This window comes from Manacus vitellinus, unplaced genomic scaffold, assembly GCF_001715985.3.
Source record: "Manacus vitellinus isolate BGI_N305 unplaced genomic scaffold, ASM171598v3 scaffold_3_pilon, whole genome shotgun sequence".
NCBI classification, from domain to species: Eukaryota; Metazoa; Chordata; class Aves; order Passeriformes; family Pipridae; genus Manacus; species Manacus vitellinus.
In genome coordinates, this window is record NW_021940535.1 from 25,461,818 (window position 1) to 25,485,990 (window position 24,173).

The 24,173-nt window shown below is 38.1% G+C and overlaps 1 protein-coding gene across 10 annotated transcripts in view; it reads right to left on the reverse strand.

Annotated features, from left to right (window-relative positions):
* The window catches only part of HDAC9 (histone deacetylase 9), a 423,755-nt gene that overhangs the window by 249,190 nt on the left and 150,392 nt on the right, over positions 1 to 24,173 (reverse strand). The gene's annotated exons all lie outside the window — the stretch shown is intronic.

Genomic DNA, 24,173 nt, shown 5'->3' on the forward strand with positions numbered 1-24,173 from the left:
CAACAAACCTTTAGGCTTGCACTGGATACACTCTGATTCTTATCTAGGCCCAAAGTAGCACTGGCTTTCCCCCACGGTGAATCTATTAAGAATAGGATCAATTGACCTATTTATTGGATCACTTCTCCATATTTCATACACCTATTTATAAGCATAATATGCTGAATGACTAAGCCTTTAAATATTGCTAGTAATTTATAAAGATTTACCCAATTTATAGCACGCAAAAATAAAACCCCGGAGAAGAGTTGAAGGTTCTTTAATAATGTTAGCTAACCTGAACTGTCTTAAATCCAAATTAGACACTGTTTTTCAGGTAACTAGTGGTGGTCTCAAATCTGCAATTTTTATGAGGATAGTCAGGTTTTCTTCTAGTATTAATTACTTTCTGAAGTGTTTTCTGTGGCTGTAAAGTTCAGTAATACTCAAAAGATGATAAAAAGACTTCATTAGGACTTTTAAATTACTGTCTATCGTGCATTGGTTTTAAGTGTACTTTCAGTCACAAGCATTTTATTTATCCTTTAGGGTGATGTGTCCTTTGAGCTCAATTGTTTATTTCAGAAATGGCAATAAGAAAAATGACAGGTGGAGTCCATTTCAAATATAGCTCTCTCCCCCGAGACATCAGTTTTCCTATGCATCTTGCGTGGCATCTATTGTATTTTAAATGGCTTGTTCTCCTCTAATTGAATTCCAGGTGATTATTTTTGTCAAAAACAAAGGTTTTCTGTGTTCCTAAAGTAATTAGGCCTGATTGCAAATCAAATTATCCAATTTCAAAGGCTTGTTTTCCTCTCTGAAATGTTTGTTACAGACAGACTACAGATGACTATGTCTTGTGTCATCCGTGACTTTATTAGGAAAATGTTCTAAGTCCTTCACTTTCCCTGTAATCAGAACTATCATTTCTGCAGGTTATTTTAAGATCAAGATACAGCTAAAGCAGGAAACTCAATTTTATTCTGAGCTCCAGACACATCGACACAGCAAAGCAGGGCTCCAGTTTTATAAGCTATCTTCTTACATAAAGCCTAACGCTGGTATTAAATTCAAGTTCTCTATGAGATGCACCATGCTGACTACTATCAGATAGCTCTCTATTTGTGGAATGAAGTGTGGCACAAATGTTTGTTTTGATAATCTGTTTATAAGCTACCCTTGTAGAAACAATACAGGCTCAGTATGGCCACTTCCTTCTCTCTCTCATTTATTTTTAAATGAATAAGGAAAACAATCCTGTACCCAAATGAAAGAGAAGAGATAGTGTAACAGCAGAGATGTGCCCTCAAACTACCTAACAGCAAGCTTAAAGCACGTGTTTCTCAGTGGTATTTGTTTCAGTAAAATTCCAGTAAATTATAAAATTAATTCTATGGAGACAGATTATTTACCCTTAATTCTGCTAAGACACTTAATCATGATGTAAGCTGTTACACTAATAGTATAAAGAAGTGCAGACACCCTTTATCTTTAAAATGTAAAAATATACCTTTAAAATGTAAAAAAGGTCTAACAAAAGCTTTGGGAAGACATACAGTGTACCTTAGAAAACTAATGTGTGATGAAATGTAAAAGTAAATTAGCAGCGACACTGCAGCCATGAGGTTTACTTGAGGCTGTGGAAAAAATAGAACATTGTTAGTACTCTGCTACTTTTCAACAGCCTAAAGTGGGCCTCACAGCTAAAATGTCATCTCACATTTGTTTTTCTATTGCTAGAATATAACCTAATTAACTCTTTTTTGCCAGTTTGATGTTTGTAACTCAATAGAAAATCATTCCTGCTTTTCTTTAATGTCTTCTCATCCTCCTCAAAAAAACCTGAGGTTGTTCACCATAGTAATCAGTTACCTCCACCCACACCACATTACTTTCAGCACTTTTCCTTTCTTTCCACTCTCACTTTCTCATTTGTCCCCACTAATCAAGCCTGTCTCCCACCTCTTGTTTTATCTTTTTGCCTTTAATGTCTCCCTTTCCATTCTGCACTGTGTACCAAGAAGAACAAAAAAAGGAACTGATGCTAACAGAAGAACTGCTTACTACTTCAGGAATAAAATACTGCCCTTCACAGTGAGAATCCACCCAAGCTTTTATCTTGTCTTTCTAGCTAGCTTTTGTACCTGTGGCTTATTGCCACTGAGAGAAGCAAGCAACACAGTCCAAATTTATTATTACTTCTATTACTATTGTGGCTATTAATATTGTTATCATTACTACAAAAATGTTTGCAGATTTCTAAACGTTTTTAAACTAATAACTAGATTATGTCCCTAGTGGGAAGTTACTTGAACGTGAAACAGAAGTTTCACGTTCTCTCCATATCACTTGTCCTTTATTTGCAATTCAGAAGCTGTAATTATCATAAGGAATCATGACTGTAGTACACTGTGAATTCAAATTGGTAATGACTTTTGAAGTACTTCCTCTAGAAATAAAAAAAACACGGACTTAAAAAAAAATCTAATGAGATGGGGTATAAATACATGAACGTATTTCCCAAGTTAAGAATTATTCTAACTACAGCTTACAAAACGGATCTATATCAGTCTGATAGCTTTACTTTGAAGGAGTAGAATGGTCTATTAATGAAGCTGACCTGTGTAAAGCTATGAGATATCCTGCAAAAGACTGTCCAAGTGTCAGGAAGACACTTTAGTATACGGACTATAAAATAGCTTATTTGTGTGCTTAAGTTTCATGTAGCATTATATATTATATTGATTCCAGGCTTGTTATCTGGAATAGTCACTCTTATGTCACTCCTATTACAGGAATCCCTGTGTCAAGGTAGATGTTTCAAGGACGAGCAAGTGCAGAGAGTGAGCCAAGGCTCTTTCACATATCAGCAAATTATATACTTGGTTAATCGGAGGCCTTAATTTCATTACATTTGGTTAATGCTTTTGATGGTTTAGCAGAGAATTCAGAGGGGTGAATTTCATCTGGTAACTTCATTGCACGCTTCATTTTACTTCAAAAAGCAAAGCAGCTTTGAACAGTGACCGCAACAGAGCACCTGTGGCTGTAAAGCAAATGGATTTGTTATCCCTGACCCAAGCATCACCACTAAGGAACACTTCAGTGAGTTTGCACTCATGCCCATTCAAATGAGTACACTTCTGGCTCTAGGTGAGCCATGTATAAGCCCAAAGCTTCAATGTTGTGCATGAGAAGATAATTGCTGAAGGCAATGAGAAATTGGTCAGTTCTGCTTCCTAGACAGAAACTAAGGAGCCAGAGAAGTATTTAAAAAAAACAGATAAGCAAAATCAGGATGCACCCCTCCTTAACACATTAACATTTATACATGCAAGACTAAGTGTTTTGGCTGTGAGAAAGCCTCATCTCACCACAGCACTCACGAAGAAAGAGAGGATGGTGAGGTGTCAGCTTGGTGCATTTGGGAGGAGCAATGAAGCACTCAGATTCTTTGGTCTGTCTTTCTGTAAAAGTGATGGCAGAGCATAACAGGAAGAACTCAAGAGTCCAACTTCTATTAATTAGGGATTCTAACTACAATGTACAAACAGTATTTACATCTCTGTAATGCAGACAACTGCCAATTAAGTTACTAAAGAAAAAAAAATTCTCCTACCTGTCAGAACTGCAGAAATAGTGAACCTCTGTTTCTCAGTTCTCCTGAATGTGAGAGACATGAAACTGCATATGGTTGCAAACACAATCAAGCTTACATTGAAAACTGAGCTGATTAATTGGAGAGAGGCTGACAGTAAATCATTTCCTCATGACTGTTTGGAAATTATTGCCAAAGACTCACAGGAGAAACATTACAGCTTCCTCCTCCTCCTTTCCTCTCTTCCTCACTCACTCCACTTCAGCATTACCCTGTTCATTACAGCTCTGTCCAGGCAGTTATTGGAGTCAGCTGGCAAGATATTACACTTAAGCTGCTGGTACTCCTTCTTGTTGCAACTTAAGTAGCTACCAAAAAATGCCACTGAGAGACTGGAATTTTCTAATTCCCAGTCTCTGTAGAAAGATTCAGAAATATGGTATTCATCCCCAAAACAGTGGAAAGGACAGCTTTTGTTATTCTGAGGTAGCAGGTTTGGGATAAGCCCATGGTCATTCTAATCAAAGTGCAAAGTGTTCCTCAAACTTCATATCATAAATGCTTTCTCTCTATATTCTCTAGGAGCTCCCTAAAACAAGTGTGTGAATTATAACCATCTGCACAAGTAGCTTAATTCTGACATATCCCAACTTCCCAATTTTGCAAGCTTTGTAAGCTTGAAGATCCTTTTTAGATGTTTTTACTTGTATTGTCAGCTAATTATGAATTCCAAGGCTAAGTATTCACAGACATTTTGATAATATATCCAAAGCTAATCTAAAGCAAAGCAGAACATGCTAGTGAATACAGAGGGATACTATTTGTATCCAGGATACTTCTGAAATTGTAACAGTGAGTCAGCAAAACAACAGCTTGCATGTTGGAGAAAAGCCACTGGAAACAAAGAAGTACCGCTAAAAATAGTTCAGAAGAACTGACAGCATTTCTCAGAAATATTACAGTATGAACTTGGTTTGTATCAGTTGCTCACTCTCAGCAATTCTTAATTAATCAGGCTTTAGCAAAATCCAAAGCAATGATATGTTGCAAGAAAATGTTATGACTGAGAAATCATATACAACATTTTCACAAAGCCAGACAGAGACCTCAGGTGCCTGCAGTGAAGCTCACTTCACCCTGCATAAAGATAAACCATCTTTTTCCTCTTTGTTAAAAGATGAAGAAATGAACGAAACCTTTTTTTATATTATCTATGTTAACAGAACTCTACTCAGACTGCAACACTAAGCCACCAAACTCTGCCTTAAACAACAGTTCCATATAAAGTAAGCATGCTGAAACCTCAAGTCCTCATCTGTTTAACGAGGACACCACGAATCCATAGATATTCACTATGTTTGTATTTTAAATGCTGTTTGCTTTAGTTCCCATCCATTACACAGCAACAACAACCTCTTACGCTTCACGAAGGGTGTTGTTTGAATATATCAGAATTTAGGAAAGTTGCAAAAGATGAACTCATGAAGAAATTGATAAACAGCATACTGAGTAGGGTACAGAGTGAAGTTAATAATGCCTGCAGCCAGGCACGGAACAATGGTGTTACAGAAACATTTTCATCTTTCATCTACTCTGGACATAGATAAAATAAAAGTCCTATAAGAAAAATGCTATGTGATTACACAGTTTTTAATCCTAATCGTTTTTTGCACTTTTGGTCTTTCTCAGGTCTTTTATTCATTCTCTGCCACTTCCATCCAAGCCAGTCTCAGCTTCTATCGTTCATCCAGTTCCATTCTTCCCACCATGTCCCAGCTTCTCAGTAGTCCTCAACCAGACACAGTCTCCTTGGCTGACCACTCACTTTCCTCCCCATTCAGTTTTCATTTTTCCCCTTCTCTCCCTTATGGTCCCAGTTACCAACTGGCCTTTCATCAAAGTCTACTCATTATCATGCTTGGTGACAGAGGTGGAGGGGTCTGCAAGGCAACTGATGGATACAACTGGATCCCTTTGATTCAGGCACCTGAAGTTGCACCAGGGCTGCTTTTGGTCTTGAAAAACAAGACTGATAAAAAGAACAAGAATAAAAATGCTAATTAAAGACAGAATACCTTGACACAAAGTAAAACTTGATCTGCAATTTAAATTTGGCCAACAAAAATAGATCTGCACAGCGAAAGTGAAAAGTCGCCTTTCAGCCACAAATATCATATGCCAAATTCCCGATCTAAAGCACAAAAAGCACCACAGTTTCATGCTCTACAATAAGGCAGACTGATGGAACTTTTCAAGGAGAGAATAGTTTATTTTTGTCTAGCTCCCTTCTCAAAAATGGTTGAAATGTTTTGGCCAAAAATAACATGAGGGAAAAAAAAATGAAGCCACATTTATTTTAGCAGAAAGCTGAATGACACCTTCACAAACCTCACAAATATTTACTGTCATTTCCTTCTAAACTATAAATGTTAGTAGCACATCACAGTAGTCTGAAAATCTCAAAGATAAACTGGTTTAAAAGTAAGCCTTAACATTTTTGACACTGCTACAGTCATGATTCAGTTCTAATCAGATTCCTGAACAGACAAGAAAAAACAATATACCTGAACAGTAAAACTGAAACAGTCATTGGCAATAAAAGAAAAGTTTCTAGCTCTTTCATGCTAACAAATGGTTAAAACAGAAGGGTACCATGTAACTTATGGAACTTGATAATCATTCCACCTTGATGTCCTAAAATGCATTTTCCCTTGCCTGCTGAAAAGCTTGGGTAATCCAGTTACAGGTAACTGACAGTCTATCCAGAGTAAGGCCTTCACACAAACTTGTGAGTCCTGCTGTTTCCTGAACTGTAAAATATTTTCACCATGTTCTTTGTAAGCATGAAACGAGAAATTCATTTCCTCTCCAAACAAAGGTACTTCCTCAGAACATTTGCCTCTGCTTTAAGGAACATAGTTTTAAAAAGTACTCTCAAAGGCTGCAATCAAGTTTAAGATGATGAGGAATATCCAACCAAGCGGCCACTGGAAAAAATCCTTATTAATTTGAAGTCTCAAATACTTGTGACCACACAAAACTTTTTAATCTGCTGAGTTAAAAATCTAATGACATCTATTATGACAGCAGAAGTGTAAGACTTCATCATTTTATCATAGCCATTGTAATAATTCTTAGAAATGAATAAATAAAAATTCTTATACAGTCTTCTAATCTCACCTAACTCTTTAAACATAAGGAATTTTTTCTTGACCTAATGTTCTCAGAATCTGTCAACAAATGGTTTTCTGTATAATGCATTTAGGGAGTGAGGTCCAGGTATAACACACACCATTTCAGACTGATGAAAAATGCATGGGTTTCTAAACATCAGAGCTTTGAACATAGGGCACCTGCCTTTTTGGATAAGAAAAAAGTATTTATCAGCTTGCAGGAGAAAGTCCATACAGTGCTCAACAGGCGTAACACATTATTTTATTCATAACTTTACTTATCAAGAATTTATTTCCAGACTTAGAAAACTGAATTAACTATGGCCTTCTCCCCACAATGACCTTTGTGCATGTCTGGGGCTCCTGCCAATGGCGTGATCACAGTGCAGTAATGAAAATGGGACAACTTTCATTTACTTCTCTGCTTACTTACAGCAGAGTAGCTTCAGCAGTAGGGAGCTCAGCACAGCTTGCCTGCCTGTATGGTTTTCTCACTTCTCCAGCAACAACGGTAGTGTAGGCACAGGTGCCAGAAAAAAGCACATAAGAATATATAGTTTTGCACAGGCCTCAGGCTCAGCTGTGCACGGCAGCCCTGGGGCCTCCATTCTAAAGATAAAATATTTCCTGAAAGACTGAAGAACATCAGCATGTGATTTTTTTCTTTCTATAATAAGTAAGAATAATACTTAATTTCATGCTTCCCTTTTCAAGTTCATAAAGTATGTAAGCCTTCACAGATGTATAACATTTGGTTTTGGCCTACATACAAGCAAATGAAACTTCAAATCAGAGAGTAACTTTTTCTGAATATTTTTCCATATATAAAGACAAGCAACTGAAAGAAAATGGCAATTTAATTCCAGACTTTACCAGCTGGCATCAGATATAAATTAAGATCATTAATTCTGGAACAGCAATAAATGTTTAGATTTTGGACAAGTTGGGTATCTATTCATATCACTGTGAACAACTGATCAACATTTTGAATTGCTTAGGAGACAAAGTCAAAACATGAAGTGGACAGGAACTGGCACCCATCTACCAGACATGCCCTAAGGAACACTGTGAGAAAGTGTCTGTTACCAGAATAACTGAGAGCTGTTCATATTTTGTGATATGTTATCCAAGAAATTTGAATTAATTCTAAAATTGGCATAGAAAAACTGCAAATCATTCTTCCCAAATTATAAATGATTTTCTAGTATTTGCTTTTTCTTATTTAGCGATTTCTCCCCACATAAGAACAGGTTTCACCACACCAAGGGAGAATCCAAGTGTTTCAAAGAAGTCATGATTAAATTCATAGCTTTGCATGAAGAACAAGGGTAAAATGACAATAGAAATAAAAATTCAGAAAAAGTTGACCTTATTTAATTTTGGGAAAGGTCAGTATGAAACAAGGATACTGTCAGTCAAGAAAGTGAAATAAATAAAGTAATAATGACTTTTTTCAGTGTAAGAGAGATGCCTCTTGGTAAAAAAATATACTTAAATTATTTATGGACAACTCATTCAAAACATAACAAATATTAAATACTGAAATGTGTCACTATGCAAATATAAACAAATCCTATACATGTAAGACATCCTTCAGGCCAAAGAATCACAAGCAAGACAGATTATAAACACTTTCACCTTCTTTCCTTCATGATGGGAAGAGCACATCTGTATGTACAAGGACCACTGTGTAGCTACTATCATGTCCCAACACCCTTGAGTTTTTCTGACAGTGTAAAGCAATGCAATTCAGGGAAGTTCAATCAGAGGCACCAGCCAGCTCCGCTCTCAACTAAGTGGGTCATACCAAGAAGAAAACTGTGAGAAACACCTTTTATGGCATGTGAGATACAATCTTCCCAGGAAAGAAAACAAAATCAAAGGTTACAGAGGAGAAGACCATGGCAAGCCCTGTGAAGAAGAAAAATAAAGAAATACTATGTTTTATACAGACCTGCAAACATACAGGTCTGTACTGAAGTTTTCATAAATTAAACCAGATCTTTCATTTCCTAGCAGTCTAATCTCTTAGAAAGGCTGGAATTTCCCCAAAGCACATTTGTTTCATTCAAGTGAAATTATTAGTTGCCAGAAAATTGTCAATAGTCAGACACTGGCATGTACAATCTGAAGACCATGGAGTAAAATGAGGCAAATTCCAGGAGGAAGCCAGTGCCTGCTCCACAGAGATGACAGGCAATTACCACTGATTTCCAAGCTACAACCAGCGCTCTCTTAAAAACTTATCTCAAATCCAGGAGGACTGGAGGTATCCAATCTACCTAACAGCACTCCAGATTTCAAAGGTTGGCCACTGAGTGAGAAGTTATTCTTCCAGCGCTGCCATCTGGCCTAAGAGGGAACATGCTTTTGAGTGACACCAAGAAGGGATAAAAAAAGAGGTGGGAAGTATAAAATCAAATGCTGTCCTCTGCCACATAGGATCTTCATTTTTTTCTTCTATTATCCACATGAAATAATATCAACTATCTTATTAAGACAGAGATTTTTCAAAGCTGCAAAAATTAACAGCCAAGAGACACAGAGGAGAGACAGGGAAAAGAGCTAAATATTAACTAAATGCTTGAGAGATTAAAGCTCTGTGTTTTGAGCTATTATAGACTGGATCAAATCCACTAACAGTTAAAAATCTCAGGTTCAGGTGTGCCCAAAAGCCTGTAATTCTAGAAGAGATCCTGCCTGATTTAATAGCAGTAGATATGTCTAGTAGTGCTAACAGTTTAAGTGTATCAGACTACTGAGTAGAAATGAGTAGACATTATATTACTCTTGTAAAAATACAGGTACTTCTTGAAGCTATGCAAGCAAAATATGTTTATATGATTTGATCAATATTATCTCAAACAATATCTTCTATGGATATTGCACGTAACAACTAAAGCCTCAAGTCCCTCAAAACTATTATTGCCTAATGGATTATAAGTTAGACAAGCAGAGACAAAAACAGCTGTCATATTAATTTAACACTGCAACATTTTATTTTGTCCTATTGTTTTCATGACACATAAAAGCCTATGAGTATTGGAAAAGCCATAGTTAAGTTGATCAAGTAAGTGATATGCCATTTGCAGAGGTCCAAATACACCTGCACAGTTTTTCACCTTTATTCAATAGATTTCTCCCTCTCTCTCACTTATACACACTCTCAAACATATTTGACACCACCTTGAAATAACTCTGGTCTTTCAAGCCTCTTCTGTTGCTCTCGTTGGCACGCTGTTGACTTCTTTTAGCCAGGTTATAGCAAAAGCATCTTGTCTAAAAATTTTAAATTGCAAAATAACGCCCAGCATTAGGAAGCACACCATACACACATTGAACTAAAGGACGAAAAAAAGGGAAACATGTACAAGTGATGACCTAGACTAGAGCCATATTGTTTTCAGAGATCTATAGCTGTGGGTGATAGGATAGTTACAACACTCCATTCTGGGGTTCATGCCTTATCTCCCCCTTTTTTCTTCTGTCATGGCTGAGTCAGATATCACTTTGAAGCATGCAAGCCCCCAACTTACAAAAGCTATTTCATTCTAGTGAAGACAGCAGTACCCAGTAAACTGCCCCTGTTCTGACATCATCATGTACAATTCACAGAAACTATTTTGCTTACCCAGAAACCTAAGTTTACAGTGTTCAAAAGCCACCAACTCATCTTGGGACTGTTGAGAATAGAGGTCTTCCTTCTGACCAAAAGAAATAATAGTAGGAGACTCCACTACTTCAATTAAATACAACTTTAAATCCAACTAATAAATGAAGTTATAACTGACTAATAACATTTTTTTTCCCCTTAATCTGGTTAAAACTGCTCACTAATCTTGGAAGGAATGTTGTATCTACATCGTCTTCAAGGGAAATTAATGCATACCATGAAATGTGGGCATGATAAAACGTAACAGCTAAAAAAATTTAAAAAAAATGTTTGCACCATTAAGTCTGGCCCTGTGAATTTTGTAACAGAACTCCATCTAAGAGTAATTTGAATCGATAGCCAAACAGCTGTAGTTGGTGTTTTAGAAACTGCCTTGGCCTCCTACCTTAGTTATTCTAGTCTCTGCTCTCAACAGCTCTTACTGATAGAAAGAAGTTCTAACATCTAACCTAAACTTTGCTTTGCTTCAGGCTATTATTCCATGCTTCACCATCTTTTGAGAACAAATAATTCCCTTCCTTCATTTATATTGTTACCTTGAAGTTATTTATAGCCAGTGCCCATGTCCCTTGAGCTCTCTCTGTTATAGGCTATAAATATACCTCCCTTAATCCCTTTTCATATGTTTTATCCTCTAGTATTTATATCAGATTTGCAATCTTTATATTTTCTTTTCATTTTAAACTCTTTGGTCCACAACTACAGACAGGATTGAAAATGAGTGGTGAAGCAAAAAAAATTTTTTCATTTTAAATAGTATCTGCTTATGCCAATATAATTGTGAACACAAGAGGCAAGGTTGAAATGCATAAACTACCATAATTGCTTTAATCTCCTGATATTTTTAAGATTAGTTATTTTGAATTTAAAATTTCTAATGTTCTGTCTTGGCAAAAATTATTCTAGCCAAATGAGGGCCATGTACACAATTTTAAAAGAAAAAGGGGAAAGAGATATTCTTTCCCCATATGTTCTCTAAGAAACTATATCCCCTGTTAACAGTCAGAACTGAGTCAATTTTTGTTTAAACTTAACTTGTTTTAATCTCATAGACATTTAGGGAACAAATCAAGTTTGATGCAAACTGACTTTGTAAGATGCAGTTGTGAGCTTTGAATTCTAATTGCATACATATTCTGAGACAAAAGCATAACAAATTCTTTCAAAGGTTTAACAAAACGGTGACAGAGAAAGGGTCTGGATTTCATTGACGCTGTGACACTTGGTACCAGCCAAGGATCTGGTCCACAGACTTATCCAGACTTGCAAAACATCATTCATAAGGTGCCTCCCTGGAATTTGTGTCCTGTTCTGTAACTTTATGTGAAGAACTCTATCGCTGATCAGAAACAGTTTTAAAGATAAAAAGCAGAAGGGAAATAAATATTCTTTTTGAATTTAAAAAAAAGGTTGATAGTGCAGTGAGACAACAGTAATTGCTATTTTAACAGAGGTCTGGAAAGAAGAGTAATGAAAAACAGATCGATTGGGTTAAAACCGCAGATGAAACAAATCTCTTCAGGATATTTCATGGAAGGCTCTGAGGAATGACAGAGGTCCTTATAAAGCTTTGTGATAGGGAAACAAAATAGAAGAGTTCACTCATTTTTTGCATGTGCACGGTAATTTCTATTGGGAGGAATGAATAGAATATACTTTACTGTGCTTCATTAACCTTGATATAACCTCAAAAACAGATGGCTGTCATTGCAGACATCTCAGTGACAACATGTGGTCAATGTACAGCAAGATTCAAAACTGAAAAGTACAGAAAGCAGGATAAAAGCAAGTTTTCATATTCATTAATGAGTCTTTGTCACCAGGAATATTTCAGTTCTGTTATCCTATCTCAAAGGGAGCCATGCCAGAAACAGGAAAAGACTAATTGGATTTAAGATGATTAAGAGCTTGAAAAGACTTCCATAAGTAGAAAGAGTCTGATTTTCATTTGCACTACTATGCTTTTTTTTGCATGGAACACATACTATTTATATCTACCTAAGCAACCATCCATCTATATGGGAAGAGGAAAATCATATTATAAATGAGAATTATTTGCATAACTACAGGCCTTCTGGGGAGTGCAAGTAAGGGGTTATATAAAAACAAAGCAGACAGTGCAGAAATGTAAGAGTAATATATACAGCCTTTCTCCTGCAGAAAGTAACTACTGTCTTCCTGGTAGACATAATGATTGCATTCAGAATCATGAAGTTTAAGCATCTGAACATGTTATCTAAGGAGAAAGGTGAGTTTTCTTCTCTCTACTGAGGTTTTGGACAATTACTTGAATACAAAGTCCTGACAGATGGACAGAACAAGCTATTTCCTATATGACTGTTACTAACTAATGCTTCTGGTTTTCCATCCTGTCCCACTGGGGACATAGTTTATGGCTGTCACCAGTTCAGATGTACAGACTTGCACACAAAGCAACAGCAACGAAAATCTCTCTCCTTTCAGATCTGGCATCTTTATGTCTTGGGAATTTGGAGAGGTCCCAGCTGACTGTGAATCTGGTGAACGTTGCTCCGATTTTCAAGAAGGGCAAGAAGGAGGACCTCAGAAACTACAGGCCTGTCAGTCTCACTTCAGTGCCTGGTAAAGTCACGGAGAACACTATTTTGGAAGAAACTGAAAAAAAAAGACAATGCAGTCTGGTCATAGCCAGCATGATTTCATGAGAGGAAAGTCCTGCTTATCAAACCTGATTTCCTTTTACAACAAGGTAAGCCATCTAGTTGATCAAGGGAAGCCAGCTGATGTAATCTTTTGAGATTTCAGTAAAGCTTTCGATCCTGTCTCTCACCACATCCTTCCGGATAAACTGTCCAGCACAGAGCTGGATAAACACATCGTGCAGTGGGTGAGCAACTGGCTCACGGGCCGAGCACAGAGGACAATAGTGAATGGGGGAACATCAGACTGGGGACCTGTCACTAGGGGGGTCTACAGGGCTCCATCTTAGGTCCTGTGCTCTTCAACATCTTCATAAATTACTTGGATGCAGGACTGGAAGGGATACTAAGCAAGTCTGCAGACAATACAAAACCGGGAGGAGCTGCTGACTCTTTCAAAGGCAGGGAGGCCCTGCAGAAAGACCTCATCAGAAGACTAGGTAATCACCAACCATATGGAGTACAACAAGGGGAAGTGCCGGATTCTGCACCTGGGATGGGGCAACCCTGGATGTATGTACAGACTGGGGAATGAGAGGCTGAAAAGCAGTGCCGTGGAAAGGGAGTTGGGGGTCCTGGTCGATGGCAAGCTGAATATGAATCAGCAGTGTCCTGGTAGCCAGGAGGGCCAACTGTGTCTAGGGGGACATCAGGCAAAGCATTGCCAGCCAGTCCAGGAAAGGGATTGTTTCATTCTCTTCTGCACTGGGGGGGCCACACCTTGAATACTGTGTGCAGTTTTGGGCACTGCAATATAAGAAAGATATTAAGCTTTTAGAGAGCATCCAAAGGAGGGTAATGAAGATGATGAAGGGCTTTGAAGAGAAGCCATATGAGGAGGGGCAGGCACTGATCTCTTCTCTGTGGTGATCAGTGATGGGACCCGAGTGAATGGCCTGAAGGGGGTTTAGGTTGGATATTAGAAAAAGGTTCTTAGGGTGGCTGGGTGCTGGAACAGGCTCTCCAGGGAAGTGGTCACAGCACCAAGCCTGACAGACTTCAAGAATCATTTGGCTGATACTCTCAGCCACATGGTGTGACTCTCGGGGATGGTCCTGTGCTGGGCTAGGAGTTGGACTCGATGATCCTTTTGGGTCCCTTCCAACTCAAAATATTCTGTGATTCTGTGATCTTAAACTTTGGCTGTTAGGGTGGAGAGCACAGTCATTTTGAAGTGTTCTGATCCAAAAAATGTCTGCACTTTGTGTCACCAGGCTCAGCACAGCCTAGTGCCAACCATAAAAGTCAAACTATGCCTTCAACTTGAAACTGCACTCAGTAAGAAATTTACAGCAACAACTGTGACAATTATATGGTCCTTCTGATCTGTGTTTGCTAACATGCCAGAATCAGTTAATTACATCATGGTTTTGGTTTACATTTGGTATTTGATACAGTGCCTAAGTAGCAACCAGGAAACAGCATCACAGGAAAGAGAATTTTTCTCCCATAACTTGAATTCTACTGATTTCCAGGTTGTCTAGGAAGTCTAAGAACATACCAAAGCACTCTTACATTACAAAAAGTAAAGGAGGATAGGAGGCAGTCAGTGGAAGAGTCTCTAGCAAAACATTTTCTCCAGATATAAAGAATGGAGCAGAAATTGAATGTAACAGCCATGAAGGCTTTCCTGGAACAGACTCTTCATGTGGCATTGCACTAGGACTGATACAGTTTTGAGGTGCAGACAGCTACTGGTGCAGATTTCTGAGGCCAAAAGACATATAATGTTCTACTTAATACAAAACAATGTACGCTTTTATGGTATTTTCCTTTCATATTAACAGCTGAAATGATAAAGGCTGTGGATGATGAACAGCTATGGATGATGAAGGGTAAATCACTGGCACCTTCATAGGGACTGAATTAGCACAAATTCTACTTAATGGTAAAGTGCTATGTAGTTCAATGGAGTTTAGCAAGGTGCTAATTAAGCATGAAATTTTAGGCTCTGTCCTTTAAATGTTGAGAGGAGCAAAGCCTGTATTCTCCAGAATTTTTCCCAGGCAGCAGTTTTACATATATTTGGGGCCACTGTATGCCAGAGCTGAAGTTGAGAGGAATGGTTGTCCCTCCCTTCCCCACTCATGGCCCCTCTGACCCTGAGGATAATGCCCTCCTTCCCCATACTGCAGCACACACAGCAGTGGCACAGGTCACATTTTAACCAGGGGCAGCTGTTCACTCCATCAGTCCCAATGGACACATGAATACCTGTGTTGGTACAAGCAATGTGACTGTTCAGCAGAAGAATGACAGCCCAGGACGAGGGAGATGATGGGATGTCTGCTCTTCCTTCGCAGCAAGGCCAGCTGCCACCTCAACGGGCCTCCCTCACTCCTATGTACTGAGGCCCTACATCTGCACAACCACAGACACAGCATTCACAGATAACAAAAATAAAAGATTTAAAAAAGGAGAAAGAGGAAAATTAAGAAAGAAATAGTCCAGATCTCTACACTCACTCATGTCTTTTTGAGTCTGCAGGACAACACTAAAGCCTATTTGGTTACTGATTTTTAAAACCTAGAGCTGCACCTAGAACTCCTAGTCACCACCTAGAACAGGCCTAGCAATAGTATTCCCTAGAGGAAATAACAAAACCAGGTCCTTAAGAATGAGTTCCTGAGGTCTTTGGGAACAAACGAACTGCTGCAGACCTCTGGGTATCTGCAGATGAAGAAGAGCAGGCAGACAATGAGGTTTATGGGATGCACATTTGCCTCTGGTGGGCTGCTAGGCCTGCAGAAGAAGAAAATCACCTTAGGCACTCATTCAAACTTACCAGAACTAACTTGTGAAACCCAGAGTTCGCAAAATTTTTGACAGGTTTTAATATAGCCACCAGAGTGTCCTCAGTGAGGAGAGACACTCTGGTGGTAAGATTGGTGGTAAGTACATGTATATACATCTTTGTAATTATATATGCATATCAGTGACAACTAGATATGCATGACCAGTAACCAGAGAGAGGCATTCATTCTTAGACAAGGTTTGAGACTTTTAGCCCAAGGGTTATTTTTTTCTACATATTCCCATTTCTAACCATTTATTTTCTAAACAATATAGCTGTGTCAGTATTAGCATTCTTAATCATCCATAGCATCATCATTACTTAATTCAGCTGCATTAGCATTCTTTCTTTATTTTTTTGCCTGTAGCCCTTTAATGTTGTCATTTGTAATTTCCCTTCTTGTCTCAGTAAGTTCCCCAGCTGCATCATTATCACCCTGTATATATTGGCACGAGAAGAAAAATAAAACAAACCAAAACCAGAAAATAAACACAGAGCTCAGAAAACTGCCTACTAGGTCAAGCAGAAAAGGTAAGACAAGGATGGTGCAGCTGGTACGGGGATGGAAATTTATGGCAAAGCTCTGCTGAGATTGCTCTGCAGGTTCTCCAGGAAAGTTGAGCTACATTTGGAGGGAAGGAGTTCAGGATGGTGAGATGCAGCAGAATTTGCAGTGTGTGCATAAACAGACTGTGTCCTACACCTCTTCCTCTCACAAACCTCATTCTCAGACCAAGAAAACAGAAAAATAATCTCTACAATGCAAGAGAAATTCCTACAAGAGTAACACAGCCCTGTGTTGTTTTTAACATCTTCTGTTGATTCTAAAATATTCCTACTTTTCCATGTATTCCTCATGATGGCAGTGAAGATTTTATTGATAGAAACTTCTCTCATCTTAGTTGATCACTTTCCTAACTGTTTTCACCTATATTTTTCCTGTGTTTATGGACAGTTAGAACTGTACTTCCAAAACCACTGGTTTCCACCTCCCACATAGTTCTCTTGCATCTTCAGTGCTTTTCCCACCCTCCCTCACAACAGCATTTTAACAGAGGAAGTGCTTGTATAGCTCATCTCTGCCCTACTACTCCATTTATAAAATTGTTCCATAACTTCTTCAAACCTCTTTTTCTCCTGCCAGTCTTTCTCTCATAGTCCTTGAGAAAACCTAACTAAAACTTACTACATTCTATGGAATTACTTCTATAATAATTATTGACAATTCTTAAAAGCAACAATACCCTAAAACCTTCTTCTGCTGAAATAGACCCCCCAGGAAAAACAGTGACAGCAAATAAAAGGATGTCAACTTTCTGATATGTGTGTGGGAAATAGTGGATCTGTCTTTTGGAGCCTGGAATAGTTCTGAGCATATGCATGACACAGGCTACTGTGACCAAGGTAAAGTGCTCTCCTGTATTTAGGTTCCACTAGATTTCAGCTGCTGCTGTGCAAGGATTTTTACGATGAGCCTTTTGAGGCATTCTAGTAATTTCTATATAGTCCTTTAACATTATGTATCTACATGTAATAGTAGCTATGTTAATATAAAGGCAATATAAATAAAAATACTGATGATTTCCCATTTGCTACTTCTTACACCATTCTGTGCCCCATACTAATTCCATCACTATTCATGTCAGCTTGAAATCTCAAAATATCTAGGTATTTTACTTTACGTTTCTTTGTGATATAGCAATATATATATTCTTTTAAGCATTTTAAATCTTCAAGGTCAGATTCAAATCCGAATATCAAAAACTTTAACAGGCCTAGAGTTTTACTTCTTTTGTGTCCACAAGAAAGAGACTTTACAAGGCTTAGGAAAAATATACATTTTTCATCAGAGGCGTTTATCTAGAAATCAAGCAAGTAGAGGAAGAGAAGTAAGAACTCGTTGTAACCGCAAAAAATGAAGTTGTGAACAGGTAAATAAAAAGGCCATCACTAACATTTTACTAAATGGAAACGGGTAGGAAACTCCAGAAAGAGTCTCTATGTATGATTAAGCACTAACAGACTGTTTTCCTTACTCCCTCTCATATTGTTACTGCACAACACCAAAAAGGTGGTGGCCTTGGGCACCAAGAAAGAAAAAGGAAACTTGGATTAAGAACAGAACAATTGGAGGAAATTATTAAATTAACATTAAGCTTTCTCGTTATTCCATTCCAGACTTCACTGAAATTGAATGACTGCGGTTCCTCCCTCTGGCATGCATACCTTCAACCACAGGGATCATGAAAGAGAACAATAGGCTTTGATTGTAAAAACATGATTTATATATTTGGCATTATCAAAGGACTTGTTCTGTTACTTCTTGTCTCCCTTTGATGATACTCAGTTTCATTACTAGAAAGAACATGTTATCATCAGAATAAAGCATCCTGCATATCTAGCATATTCATCCACAAAAGGCTTGAATTCTCGGAGCTCTTGTCATGTTTGTACACTCTGCAAGCTGGAAGGAGTTTACAACCAAGAGAGACAAAACAAATAAAACAGATGTGTAGGCTATGCTCAGATTATACTAAATGCCAAAGTACCTTTACAGTCATGCACAGAACTGCCAGGCTGACAAAAGGAAATGAGCTACACATTATATAATGGGAGGTAAACCAGTACTGTATCATTCAACCTTGCAGAGGCTTCCACTAATTTTGAAAGCCTTTTTACACTGGTAACATTTTAAAGTAGAACAAATCATGTGCCTCCTGATTATGCAGAGAAATCGCACAATGACAGAAACATGCCACTTATTTAGAGCAGAAACCTAAAAAAGAAAAGATGGAGTTCATTAGATAATTATAATCCATTAATATTCTACTATTTTATAAATTGGTAGCTTCCTGAGCAACAACTACAGTCAGAGGCTGCCCTGACACCGAGCTGAAGATCTGCTACTTTTCTGTTTATGCCACTCTTCACTAAATTGTCACTAAAAGCTAAAAGCTTGCTCCTAGTTACACACACGCAAGCACAAAGATCCCAGTGAACTTCCTTAGGAGAGAATGAACCTCACCGTGTTCTTGAACAACTCCGTTTTAGGTTTAAAGTTTTTCTACTGAGCAGGAATGTTTGTGAAGCAGTCGTAAAGAACAGTTTGCTAAAAATCTGACAATTTGCTAAAGCTTCCTGTTATATCTTCTGAAAAGCACCTAGAAGGCTAATTGTACAGCAGGCATCACTTTTACGTAACAAAACTAGAGGGGTCCATTTTGGAGAAGCTGTGTGCATATGTGACATGTTCACACTGAACATGGAGCTTGACAGTGCCGGCCCCTAAAAATAGCGCCTGGTTATCCTTTTTCTCATCAGCAACCCCGGCCTTGTCTCTACTCTGTCATTTGATGCATCAATCTGGCCTCCCGGCTCTCTACTCCAAAAGAGATGGGAGCAGTGGTACCCTGAGGTACCTTGTTTTAGTAGAGGTAAGATGTTTGCATCTGCTGCAAGCACACATTTTAAACAATATCCCTGCTCCTCAGCAGGCAGTTATCATGTTGTTTTGGCAGCAGGAAGGAATCTGTGGTTTTTCTTGAATGTTGCTCTTCTTTATTTAAACTACCAGAAATAAAGCAAAAATGACAGAATGCTCTGTCTATAAATAATCATTCCGGTGTATAGTTATATTAGGAGGTAACTCAGATGGCATGATAACGCCTAACAGGCTAATCTTAGACCTGTAATGCCATAAGATGAAAATAACTAGGCTAAGAATAACTGACCCAGAGGAGTCAGCCTGTTAAAGAGATCCACAGAACAGGGCATTTTAGATTTTCATGTTTTTAACAATAATATCTGCCAATTAGTTTCTCTACGATAATTTGGATGGTATCCAATATATAAAAACTACCCCCAGCAGAAGTTGGGAAAGGTTAAAATGCAACAACACCTGAAACCTTCCCCATCATCTACACCAAAACCTGAAATAAATTACTATACAAACATATTTTGCAGGCTGCCTATCTATTCTGCTTTCTCACAGCTTTTGCTTTCTCTGCAAAGACTGTGCAGAAGAAAGGGACTGGGCAGTTGGTACAGAAACACAGGTCTGATTAAAGCTTTGGCAGCAGGATGAGATTCAAGCTTTCCTCATATGTAGAGCAAACCTTACTGAACTAAATGGATTCTGCACACAGTTTTACAGGACGGCAGACTCTGGCTGAAACTGTGTGTTTGAGTGCAGTGCAAACCAGTGAGTATTATAAAGCTGAACAGCTAAAGTAATAAACGGCTGAAGTAAAAAGCTCTCTTCCAATAAAGAGATTTAGCTCAACGCACCAGAGAGAGGGGAGCTGGTATCCTAGCGCCAGCACTAGTGAACCTCTGTACTAAATGCAGGGTTTAATGGTCTCTGGAAAGACGCTGAAAGAGGTTTTGAAGTAATGTTCTGCATACTTTTTTATTTACTTTCCAGCTCTTGTAACTTGCTATTCTTGTCAATCTTGTACTTTGAAATTCTTATTCCAGGCTTTTCCCACAACCTATAAATATACCTTGTAATACAAAGCAGGGCTGTCAGGTAATCACATGGCTTCAGAAGCTGGGACTTGAATAATAAGAAAGAAAAGGCAATGTTTTAGCGTTGTTACAGCATCAGACACATGAAACTGCCATCATTAGTCTGTAATCAATGTATTCTCAATAATGCAAAACAGAAAAAGCAGTTTCCTTCCATTTTATCACATTTTTGTTCAATTGAATTCATAACCGATGTCTTGTCCAGTATACATTGCTGGGCAGAGCCTCTACCCAAAATCAGTGAGATTTTAACTACATAAGACCTGCCGGTCTCTGTTGCTTGTTTCTTCTCATTGTATTAATTGTATAAGGCTAAGGCCTCACTCTTCCCCAACAATTAATTCAAATACTTCAGCTACTACAATGAAGCACTAGATTTTTTTGTACCTAGCCTTTACAATGGGCAATGAAAAAGCCACTCCGGCTGTTATCCAGAACTTCCCTGTACTGAATTTCTGCACTCAATTTTTTCATTACTCTGAAGAGAATCACAAAATAAAAGCTCAGCATATCTATTCTCACTCTCTACTTTCTCTGATGTGTTAGGGCCTGACATACCAGATATGCAACATTTTGTATCTGTAAGAAGTTTATGTTACCTGATTCAGATATGCAAATAAGTCAAGTTTTTCATGAATATCAGAGCAAAAGTATAAATTAACCTGCTTTCTTCAGGTTCTCCACAGGAACAGGTGAGCAGGTGAAGGTTTTGTTTGGTCAGGAAAAATAGGAGAGCAAATATCAAAGAATTTTGCTGAAGGCAATATAAATCCACGTGTAAAACAAACCATGTATATATGAGGCCATGCAGACACATGACAGATACAACATACAAGACAAAATCTGTACACTTTACTAAGGGAAAATAGCTCATGAGGACCTGTCAACCCACGTACAACATGAGGCGTGTAGCATTGATTCTGTCATTTATATTCCAGTGACACAGCGTGAATTTCCTGACGGGTGCAGAGAATAAAATACTCTACATTCACTTACTACATTTGTGAAATTGCAGGTGTTTTACAAGCCTGTAGGTAGATGAAGTCAATCAAATTAATCATTCTGAATGATTATATCCCCTTTAGATATAAATCTACTCATTCCTGAGCCTGACAGGTATCATTTTCCGTATTTCACTGAAGGGTTAGTTGACGTAAGCAGGATTGTGTAACTTGCTCAGGTCACCTGTCAAGTCGCTGACAAGCCAAGCTTTAAGCTCACGATCTCCTTGAACTCTTGATTTTTCAACACAACAGCTTTAGGTAGGAAGCAGAGGATGCCTTATTCAATAAAAACCAAGGTGGAATTCAGGCAGGCTGCTGCAAGGTTGTACATCAAGATATGGTCAGTGGAGCAAACTTAGCAACCTTACCCCTTGGAAAAACAGCACAGTATATTAAATCACCAGAAGTTAATGAACTTGGTACTGCTTCTTGAAGTCTCACATCTACAGATACCATGGCTGGGTAGGTTCTTCTTTCTCTTTCACACAAGTGCCCTCTATTTGAGAAATTTAGCCCTACACCAGTTATTTATTAACTATATTTTAATGAGTGTTTCTCCTATGGACTGTGCTGCACCAAATGCTTTTTTTCAAGGACATACAGTTTATTATCTGTGTTGTGGTAAGATCAGGGGCCAGCTGAATGTTAGGGTCCACCGTGGCATTGCACATACATGGAAGTTGAGGTTTTTTGGGTAGAATAAAAGGGGCAGCATAGATAAATAGTAATTCCAGCTATATAAGAGGCTTTAGACTCCAGGTTTATTTTTTAAATTATGAAACTAAGATAATTATGGTATCAAATAAGAATACATCAGCATCATTTTCCTAAATAAAGATGCACAGCACTTGCTACTGTATTTTACAGCAACAGTACCATATGGGAGAATCTAGTTCAGCCTTCTCAGGATAGCTGAAACTGCTCTCTGCAGTAAGGTGTAGGTGTCTGCAAATTACACAGCTTCTTGAGTCAGTGCCGATCTAGATTGCTCCATTCATAATTAGACTTTTGATTGGTACCTATCCAGATCATCTCATTCATAGTATGACTTACAAGCAGGGATGGAGACAGACAGGCAAAGCAGTAATTGAGGGAATACCAGGAGAACTGTTTCACATGACAGAAGTATTTCCTATGTCTGCTATTGTGAGAGAGTTCTTAGACATTTTGCTTTGCAAATACGTAGTCATTGGCCATTGAACCTCTCCTCTTTGGGGATCGCTCCAGCCCAGTTTAAAATCACAGTTGCATAATATATGTGTGTTGTTATCTGGATAACAGCAAACCTAAAAATCCATTGACTATTTCAAATTATGCTTGAAGTCTTTGAAGCAAGCATATCAAGGGAGCAAACTGCAAATGTTCACGGATCTGCTTGTCTCTGCAATATGTGCAACTTTTTGACCTGACTAAAAGTCATATCCATGCAAGTGAAGATAACTTTGAAGTAAGGACACTGTAATAAGCAAAATTCAAATGATTTTGCTACTCCAAATGATACTGCATATCGTCATACCCTGGCTATTTTTTTCTTCCCTATACTCAGCATAAAGGGAGACAACACCTGAAAAGTTACCAGGCCTAAAACTGCAAGACTGTGAACTGGAGGGAGCTGAAGGTAATCAGGAGCAGCACCAGGCCTTGTGGTTTCACGTGACATGAGCTGAGCTGCAGACTATGCACAATGTCAACTACTTGCAGTCTAGTTGTGTATTTTAAAGGCCAACTGAAACACAGAGAAATAATTTGTGTTGTATAGAATATATATACTTAAACATCTTTCACCTAGGTAATGTTCTCGATTAAGGTTTTGGGGTTTTTATTTTTAGTCTAAAAAAGCCCTCTCTCTATTCTACTTGGCACTACAGAGGAAATTGTATATGTTATGTGGACCTACCTAATGTACTATCAGATAAAAATCAACAGTTACGTGATATTCGTGTTTCCAGTGAAGAAAAGTAGAGCTATAAACTTACAGAAAATTACCTCCTTCTCTTGAGTTTCAAACCGCTATTACTCATACAAAAATTAGTTGGAAGCTACAAGGCAGCACAGTGAGATAAACCCCCCAGATTTTCACTTGTGTACAGTTAACTTCAACTGGACATAGTACTAAAATGAAAAACAAACAAAAAATCCCAACAATCAGGAGGGAGGGGAAGCAGTCAGTCTTATCTCTGACCATTACAGAAGTGCTGGACACCTGTTGAGCTGTTCAGGAAAACTAAGGAAAAGCAATAATTCTTGAACAAGAGGTTGACACTGTAGATGGCTTTCCAAAAGTTTAACACTTTCAGAGAAACTTTTACTTTTACCCACTGTCTTTGCTAGAGCTTCATTGTTCAGACTTATAAACACATCTTCACCTGATTTGTGTCCTTGACAAAGGAACTGTAACTGGATCACAAGTAAAACTCTAAGCTCTTTTTCTATAAAGCAGGAAAATAAACAATTTTTAAACAAACAAACAAACACGGGCTCAACAGGTGTACCAAAACAGGTAACATGTGAAGAGAGGTATGGTCTACATATATATTTCTTTTCAAAAATTGGTGACAGTCGAGTTTTGTGAAAGAAAAAAAAGAAATAGGGAAAAAAAAGAAAAAGAGAGAAAAAGAAGAAAAGCAAAAGAAAGAAAACAAGAAAAAGAAAAATAAAAAGAAAAAAAGAGAAAAGGGGGTATAAACGAAGACTAAAGTACACGCAAACAATTCACCCTGCATTCTACATATAGTCCTCTATAA